Source organism: Dermacentor variabilis, chromosome 5 (genome assembly GCF_050947875.1).
Source record: "Dermacentor variabilis isolate Ectoservices chromosome 5, ASM5094787v1, whole genome shotgun sequence".
NCBI classification, from domain to species: domain Eukaryota; kingdom Metazoa; phylum Arthropoda; class Arachnida; order Ixodida; family Ixodidae; genus Dermacentor; species Dermacentor variabilis.
This window is the reverse complement of record NC_134572.1, coordinates 60753980-60762420: the sequence shown is the minus strand read 5'-3', so window position 1 is coordinate 60762420 and position 8441 is coordinate 60753980.

Below are 8441 nucleotides of genomic sequence, written 5' to 3'. Positions count from 1 at the left end.
TGCTTTTGCTCGCACATACAAGGGCGACGGAGTTATCGCCTTTGAAATTTACACGGAACCTCACGACGCCGACGACGCCTATGCCGATGGCATAAATGCGCCTGAGGTGTCCATGTAATTGCCATTGCAATCAAAGGAAGAAGGAAAAGGAACGAAGCAAAAAGCTCTTAATATTCCGAACCTCGTGTGTAAAGCCAACTTGAACGTCGTCTCCTCTCCGAAAAAAAAAGGGAGAAACTTTCTGAAACGCAATCTTATTAAGTCGAGTTAGACCACCTTATAAAACAAATTTCAACAACCACCATCGCGTCAAAGAGAGCGAATACTTTGTGAAATAATTTTAAAAAATTATTTGAATTAATTTTGTTTTTAGCATCTTCAGGGCGAGGTCCCTAGTCTGGGGTCTGAGGTCTTCAGTCTGAGGTCTTCACGATATTATTATGAAGCATATTGTAGGGGAGGGGCAAGGGGTGGTTTAATTTTCACTACCTGTAGTTCTTGACCACGCGTCCAAATCTAAATTCACGAGCACTTTTTTTTTTTTGCATTTCCAGAATGCCGTCACCACGGCTTGCATCGAACCCACCATCCTGCCTTTAGCCGCGCCACGCCATAGCCACTAAACTACTACGGCGGTCGATCAGATTTGTAAGCAGTGTGTTCAATTGGGGCTGCTTGGTTCATCTTTAAAATAAAAACAGGAACAGCGCAACACAGTACGAGCAAGCAAGAGCGAGGATCAGCGCTCTGTCCTGTGCTCTTTACTCGCTCGTCCTGTGTTGCACTGGTCCTGTTTTTATTCTACAGATCTGTAATAGGTCCCGTATGTTATTTCGCTTTCTTGTTATGGTATGGCGAGAGTATGCTAATTTTCTTTTCGAAGCATCCCGAAGATGTCACCAACTAAACGTTAGTTTTAACCTTTAACTCGTGAACTTAGCGTGGCCAGAACCGCTTATCCTACACTCGGGGAAGAAGAAAAATAATATGTATAGCTTACAAGTGCTGAACCAACATGCAGGTTAGCCGAAGTTCCAGTTCCAAAAGTGCGATAGAAGATGGAAATCCGATGGTTAGCATAGGGAGTGTGGTGTTGTTTTACGTCAGCCATATCACCCCAAGTAATGTTATTCTTCTGGAAGCACCGAGATATCAAGCAATCGTTTATATGCACATACCTAGGTTATGCAAATGCAGCGCAGTAGTGAGGTAGCAGTGAAAGCTGCAATAAATATTAAAAGATACCACGATAACTTTCCGACATCAGACGCATTCTTCTTTAAACGTCTCGCCGACATCACTTCCTTAATTATATTTTCTTCTAGCAGGCACGGTACTTTACCTGACGATTGCCCGGAGATGCTACGGAGACTTGTTGTTATTTATCACCGTGAAAGGCTGTAATGTAGCGGTTACCCTTAGCGTGTGGTGGCAGAGAAGCTTATCCTGAAATCAACCTGCTAATTGTCAATCGCCACTGTTTTAGCAGTGTTTGGCGACTAAGGAGAATCAGACGTTTTCCTAGTGTTGGCTGAAGTCCAGTAGCACTTTGACTCCAAAGGCTACATGCGCCTGCTGCGGCTCATTCTGCTACACTAACGTAGTGAAGTAGACAGCATTTCCAGATTTTGCTGCAAAATAAAACTGCCGTACACAAAGGCCAAAAATGGCCTGTAGCCCGTCTGCACCAAAACGAGGCATGTCCAGAGAATCCGTAACGTCCAGCAAAAATAACTATGATTTCGTTTTGAGGCAGTGTTGAGCTCAACTGTTTGTTCTTGCTTGTGCAAACTTGTTTTCAAGTAGTTTACCGTACATTCGCTCCCACACGGAAAAACAAGACACACTGCAGAAGGCGATTGAGAAAGTGGAACATTTTTCTCGAGAGGGAGGCATGAAACGCGCACCGGAAAAATCGGAATATGCACGAGTGAAAGGCGAGAAATGAGCACCCGGATATAAGCTTAATATTGTACGGGCAGCCGATTAGATAGGCACAAAAAACTCAGAATTCTGGGCATGTGGGTACAAGGCAACGGCATGGTATATTGCACACGCTGGACACAGTAAAACAAAGCACGACGGATGTGGCCCGAATGATCCACAGAATCACAAAACAACCAACAGGCTTCAAATAAGCCTCCTATTTCAAAAACTGAATAAGGGTGAAACGACCAAAGCGAATTCCATCATCAGGACAGCGAATAAGCCTGCCTTGCGGCTAACAATAAACACGAACACCGAGAGATTGGAGGCTCTTGGTATTTATAACACTTATGAAGAACACGCCACGGCGGTGGTCATGGCACAGAGAGAACTCCTGAATTCAACAGAGCAAGGAAGGCCCCTACGGCAAATGTTGGGACATCCCCTGAGAGCGCAGTACGGCGGGGAACAAACAGTTCTTCTACCCAGACAAACAAAAGAGAAAATTCTACTTTTATCATTACCAAGGTACATGAGCACGGAACACCACCAAAGCAGAATAAAATGCAATAAAATGTTTTACAATACAAATATGTAAGAAATTCAGACGTATACTACATGGTCGCGCGTATATAGACTCGCACCAGACAAATTAACAGTAGTGACTCTCAATGAGTCCACAGTGATAATGGCCTCCATGCAGGCCCCTTCGACCTGCAGGGTGGAGGCAGCAGCCATAGCGCTGGCCCTTCGAGATGCAGAGGCAAAAGAACCATCTGCATTGGTCATGACGGACTCCCACGCAGCATACCGTTCATTAATGACGAGTATCATTCCACGCAAAGCTCACAGAATACCAGGCTCCACTCTAAAGTGGTACCACGCGATGACGTGTTTCCCGGCGCACGCTAGACTCGAGGAAAACGCGAAGGCGGACCGAACTACTCGAGGAATAAGCATCCGAGCACAGGTCGGCCCATTCGAAGAGCCCCTTTCCTCCCACCCGACATCCTCGAAAACCAAAGAAAAGAGAGACAAAAATACAGACGCCAACTCCCTGGCCTTACGGGATAGCAGCCAAGGGACTGGCGCCGCATAGACAAACACATATCCACACCTCCAAATATTTAGTAAAATACACCCTGCACTGTATGGAGATACGTGTCCTTGGTGCGGGGAGCGGCCAACTCTTGCCCACGTAACGTGCACATGTAAACTATGGCCTCCAAATTCCAATTCACCACCTACGGCGTAAATGCCTAGCAACACGCTGTGGAATGTTTGGCTTGCTAGCAAATATTTATAGTTCGAGAGCTCTTCTCGACCAAGTCCAGCGAACCGCAGAGACTAGTGAAGCCCTGGACTGAGGAACCCACCCACCGCCCAAAGCTCATAACATAAAGAAAGTCTATACTACTACTACTACTACTACTACCACCACCACCACCACCATTGAGTGCGACAAAGCGAGTGCAAGTTTTGGTCGACTACACCTGCATGCGCTACGTCTACCTAACAAGTTCCAGTAAATTAAATTAAATTATGCGCTTTTACATGCCAGAATTACCCCTTTCTGATTATGAGGTATGCCGTAATGAGGGACCCCGGAAGTTTGGATCACCTGGGGCTCTGTAACGTGCACACTGGTGTTTTCGCATTTCACCCTCATCGAAATGCGGCCGCCGTGGCCGGGATTCGATCCCGCGACCTCGTGTTCCAGTATATTCCAGTGTTCCGTATATTACCTTTCAATTAGGCACACTAAGTTCTTAGTTGCTGTTCATGGGCTCCTCACTTAGTTTGGGTATTCCAACCGGACAAACGCACCGCATGAATCACGCCGTGGCGGCTGTGTTTACAATATATTACACTCGAGTAAGCGAAGGAAACAACTGAATATTCCAACAAAACACCCGCGCGCTTCATTCTTTTTTTATTATGGATGAAGCTCCCAAACTCGCAGCCGCACACGTGCATATAAGTGGCAATAAAGCGTGGTTTTAGTCAATCCTCGACCCGCCCACGATATGATGTCAGGCGGGTGGCGCTCTGCGTCACAGGCATTGCCACCTGGGCGCGCAAATAGCCGCAAGCAGCGCGAACAAGTCGGGAATTTCTCTGAAACGCACGGCGCGCGAAACCGTGTCTGGTAATGCTCCGAGCACAACGGGGAGACGAAAGTATGCGAGCTCGCGGGGGCGGGGGTTATGACAGAAAAGGGGGTGCATGGGCCCCCATCACCAATGGGAGAAGGCAGCATATGAATAGCGTTTTATAGCAGAGCACACAAGAGGCTCAAGCTACGCGTGCATACTGAAGGCGCTTGGGTCCCAGACAAATACGAGGCATCTTCGGATTCGTGGGTGACTACAAGCCACTCGCTTAGCCTAAGCGAAAGCTTTCCAGCGTTACTTGCGTGTTCTGGTCGAAACAACGGGAGAGAATCGTGCTGCGCGGAAAGTAGCTTCCCTCATCCAGGCATCGCCTCCCAAAATTTCTTCCACCTCGGCTACTACTTAAGTCTTCGAATATTCTTGAAGAAGCATAATGTCTCTGGGTGGCTGTTGACGTCTTCCTGGGCATTAAATATTGTGTACTAGGCTTCTTGTGTATTAAAAGAAATACCTAAAGGCGTTATTAAAGGTCAACTGCAGTGAAGTTATGGAGTGCGTAAAAAGCCCCGTTTCAGATAATTTAGATATACAGTAGCCTCTGTGGAAAAAATTACGCTTGAAATGCAAGCGATCGTTTCGCAAAACGCTCGCAAAACTTGATGTTTTTCATACCGAAACTGAGAAAAAAGAATGCCGTCATTTTCAGTAGCACTAAGTGATGTGCTCTGCAGACTGTATAGAACCAGCACCATGCAGGGTTGTCTGCTGCCCTTGCTTGTATACTATTTCAGTGTATCAGCAAACATGTTCCGCATGTCTGCTAGACACAGAGTTGCATACTCTACTAGCTGTTCCGTCCGCTGTGCCAACGCCGTTGCGCTGCCGAGATTTTCTTTTAATGCGAAGTATTTTCCGGGTGCAGCCGCTCTTTTTCTATCTGGTTGTCTACGTTCAACAGCAGAGCCTCAGTGCATTCTGCCTCCACTTAAATGTTGATCGGAGTGGCCAAGGTAAAGGCACGGATATGGTCCGGCTTAACGCGGACGCGATCAACGCATCGCGCAGTCACGCTACGTCGGCGAAAATTGGAGGCTGTACAGTCTATCGGTGGCTGGCGCGGGAATAGAACATGTGCTATCGCACGGCGGAGCAGCTAGAACCGGGTTCATTGCGCTATCTTGGCTGACTAGGACCATACTGGCCTATACAGGGTGTTTTTTTTTAGTTGCAACAAATTTTTAAAATGAGAAAAATATAAATCACGGTAACGTTATGTCTACCACTCGAGTGTACGGATAGGCAGCCTCTAGATACAGCGCAATTTCCACAATTACATACATAATTAGCGAAATTACGGTAATTAACTTTCTAATTAGCAAAAATAATAATAATAATATTTGGGGTTTTACGTGCCAAAACCACTTTCTGATTATGAGGCACGCCGTAGTGGAGGACTCCGGAAATTTTGACCACCTGGGGTTCTTTAACGTGCACCTAAATCTAAGCACACGGGTGTTTTCGCATTTCGCCCCCATCGAAATGCGGCCGCCGTGGCCGGGATTCGATCCCGCGACCTCGTGCTCAGCAGCCTAACACCATAGCCACTGAGCAACCACGGCGGGTGATTAGCAAAAATAGGTGGCTACAGCAAATAAGTACTCTGTAGCCCGTCCTCGACACGATCTATCCCAACGATCAAATTTTAAATAGAGTATTTCATGGGGGAGCTACACGAACAATTAGTTCCCCTTGGAAGGCTCCTTGAAACCGGAACTGGCTGGCAAAAGAGCGTCTGCGTCGTCAATGTCGACCCCCCCCCCCCCCCCCCCCCGCCTTTAGTCACTACCGGCCCGATCCCGCGAGCAGCTTGCGTTATCTCCTTGCTTTCTGCGGCGTTGGCCTAGCGCTTCAATGCCGCTGGGCCGCAAAATTAACTTCGTCATTCCGTTGGGCCTCTGAAACGGCATTTTGTCGGTGGAAGTGGACACGTGGCGGTCAAACGGAATGACGATGTAAATTTGGCGGCCTGCCCGCATTGAAGCGCTAGGCCAACGCCGCACACAGCAAAGAGATAACGCATGCTGCTCGCGGGCCGTGCCGGCGGGGACCTCGGAGACGCGACGAAAGGCGGGGGGGGGGGGGGGGGGGGGCTATCGGCGACATCGACGAGACAGACGCTTTTTCCAGCCAGTTTCGGCATTTCGGTTTCAAGAAGCCTGCCAAGGGGAATTAATTGTTCGCGTAGCTCCCACATGAAAACCGCTATTCAAAATTTGCTCTTTGGTATAGGTAGTGTCGAGGACGGGCCCCAAATTATACTCATTTGCTGTATCCACCTATAGTTGATAATTAGAAAATTAATTACCGTAACTTCGCTAATTACGCACTTAAATGCGGCCATTGCTCTGTATGTAGAGGCCGCCAGTCTGTACACTCGTATAGTGAACATAACATTACCGTGATTTATATATTTTCCAATTTAAAAAAAAAAGATTGGTGCAGCTAAAAAAGACACCCTGCATACCGTTCGGGTTCACTGAAGCGAGTGTGTTGCGCTTGCGCCTTCGACAAAGAACAGCTCGTTTGCGGCGCACTTCTGCGCTTGCGCTGCGGCAACAACTGATCGCCTCACTGCGGCAGACCGCGTTTAAAGCACAGGGTAAAATTTTAGCGATCTTAGCGCCTCCTGCGCGCCGTATCTGACTTCGACGGCCACTGCCCGGCACGCTGAAAACGCCGCACCCGTTGACCGATCAGACAACTGCCGCCATCTGTAGGATATGAATGTAAGTATAGCTCTGGCTCGGCACGGCCGGGCCAGAGGGACACGGTGCTAAGTGCGCGTAAACTCACGGCCAGCGAGGCCGGACTGCAGCCATAGAGAGAGAGATATTCAACAAGAGGAGCGACACTCGGCGAAAACTTGCCACAGGAAACACGTCAAGCCTGGTGTTCGCCCCATCCGTTAGCAGACACGAGCACCAGAAAAAAAGAATGTGACATGAACTCACAGGCAACGTTTTATTCATTTTTTTTCTTTCCCGCTAAAACTGAAAAGCTTTGTGTATATATAAATGAACTTATAATTTTCTACTTCTTTTTCTTTGGTTACCTAGCAACAAGCCAAGGGCAAGCAAGACGCGTCTGGTGCATGCGTCATGTGCTATAGTGCTATACTCGCAAACAGCTTTCCGCGGCTATGAAGTTGCGCGTGACTGCTGCACATGCATTACCGCGCCAAGTAGTCCGGCAGAGTTTGACAGTAGGACGATTTTCGGAGTTCTGACAGCCCGCTGGTAGCCAGGCGGCAGCGAGCTAGTTCTGGTACTGATAGGAAATCACGTGGACCGGGATCCTAAGACAAACCCGAAGCTCCCCGAAGTTTGCGAAATCGAAAGCCGGGGCAGCTGTCCGCGGGATAAGTGTAAATATGCTACCAACATGGCAGCGCCCGGCGAGCCCGGCGCGCTTGGCGTAGTCGGCCCATTTATGCGTTGCCAGCTTGAAAATATATAGATACATTCAGGGATACGATCACTTTCGCGAGATTTCGCGCGACTCGGCACAGGACGCACACTGGGCCAACCTCACTTTGGACAGCACAACAGGTGACCTCTGACGTCCCCGATTCCAAGACGCTAAATTACGCGTGATTGTATCACCGAAAATGATCGCTCGATGATGCCTGCTCGCAGCGATAACGTCGCCCACCCCCGACATTGATGAGTCGGCGTTGTGTCATCACTTCACAAAACATGAAAAAGCTGTGTAACCGGGTAAGTCTTATAAGCATAACATTTCATGCGACCCAGCTTCAGCTTCGATTTCAGAAAGTTTGTTTCGGCTGATGGTGCTTCTCTTATGAGCCTAAGGAGCTGGTGACGCGGCTGGCGCATGAAAGGCATCCCGCCTCTGAGCAGAGAAAAGTTTCCCACAAAAACCAATATTGGTCGCGATCATGAGTGCAGCAAGCTAATGTACGTGCGCCTGTCACTCAACCAGTACATTCTTAACATCAACGGCCTGCAGTTAGAACACATTGATTTCGAGTTGCCACTGTTACGGTTGGCGTCTGACGCCACGTGGCGACAGGCCATTCACCCTACTTCCTGAGCCGGAGCCCACGGGCGACCTCATCCTCTTCACCTTCTCTTGGCCGGACCCCACGGCGCCGGAGAGGTCATTCACCCGACCTTCTGCCCAGATTCGTCGATGAGAGGATCGACCTCTCCTACCCGTGCTTGGTATTGCAGGAGGAGGGGCCCTCTCTCCGTGCCTGTCACGTTTCCTCGACGGAAGCAAGATCCCGCCCACACTTGTAGAGAGCTATTTAAGGGGCTCCAAAATGTACTTTGATACACTTCATACTTAAGACTTCATACTTCATGCTTTTCTTATTTT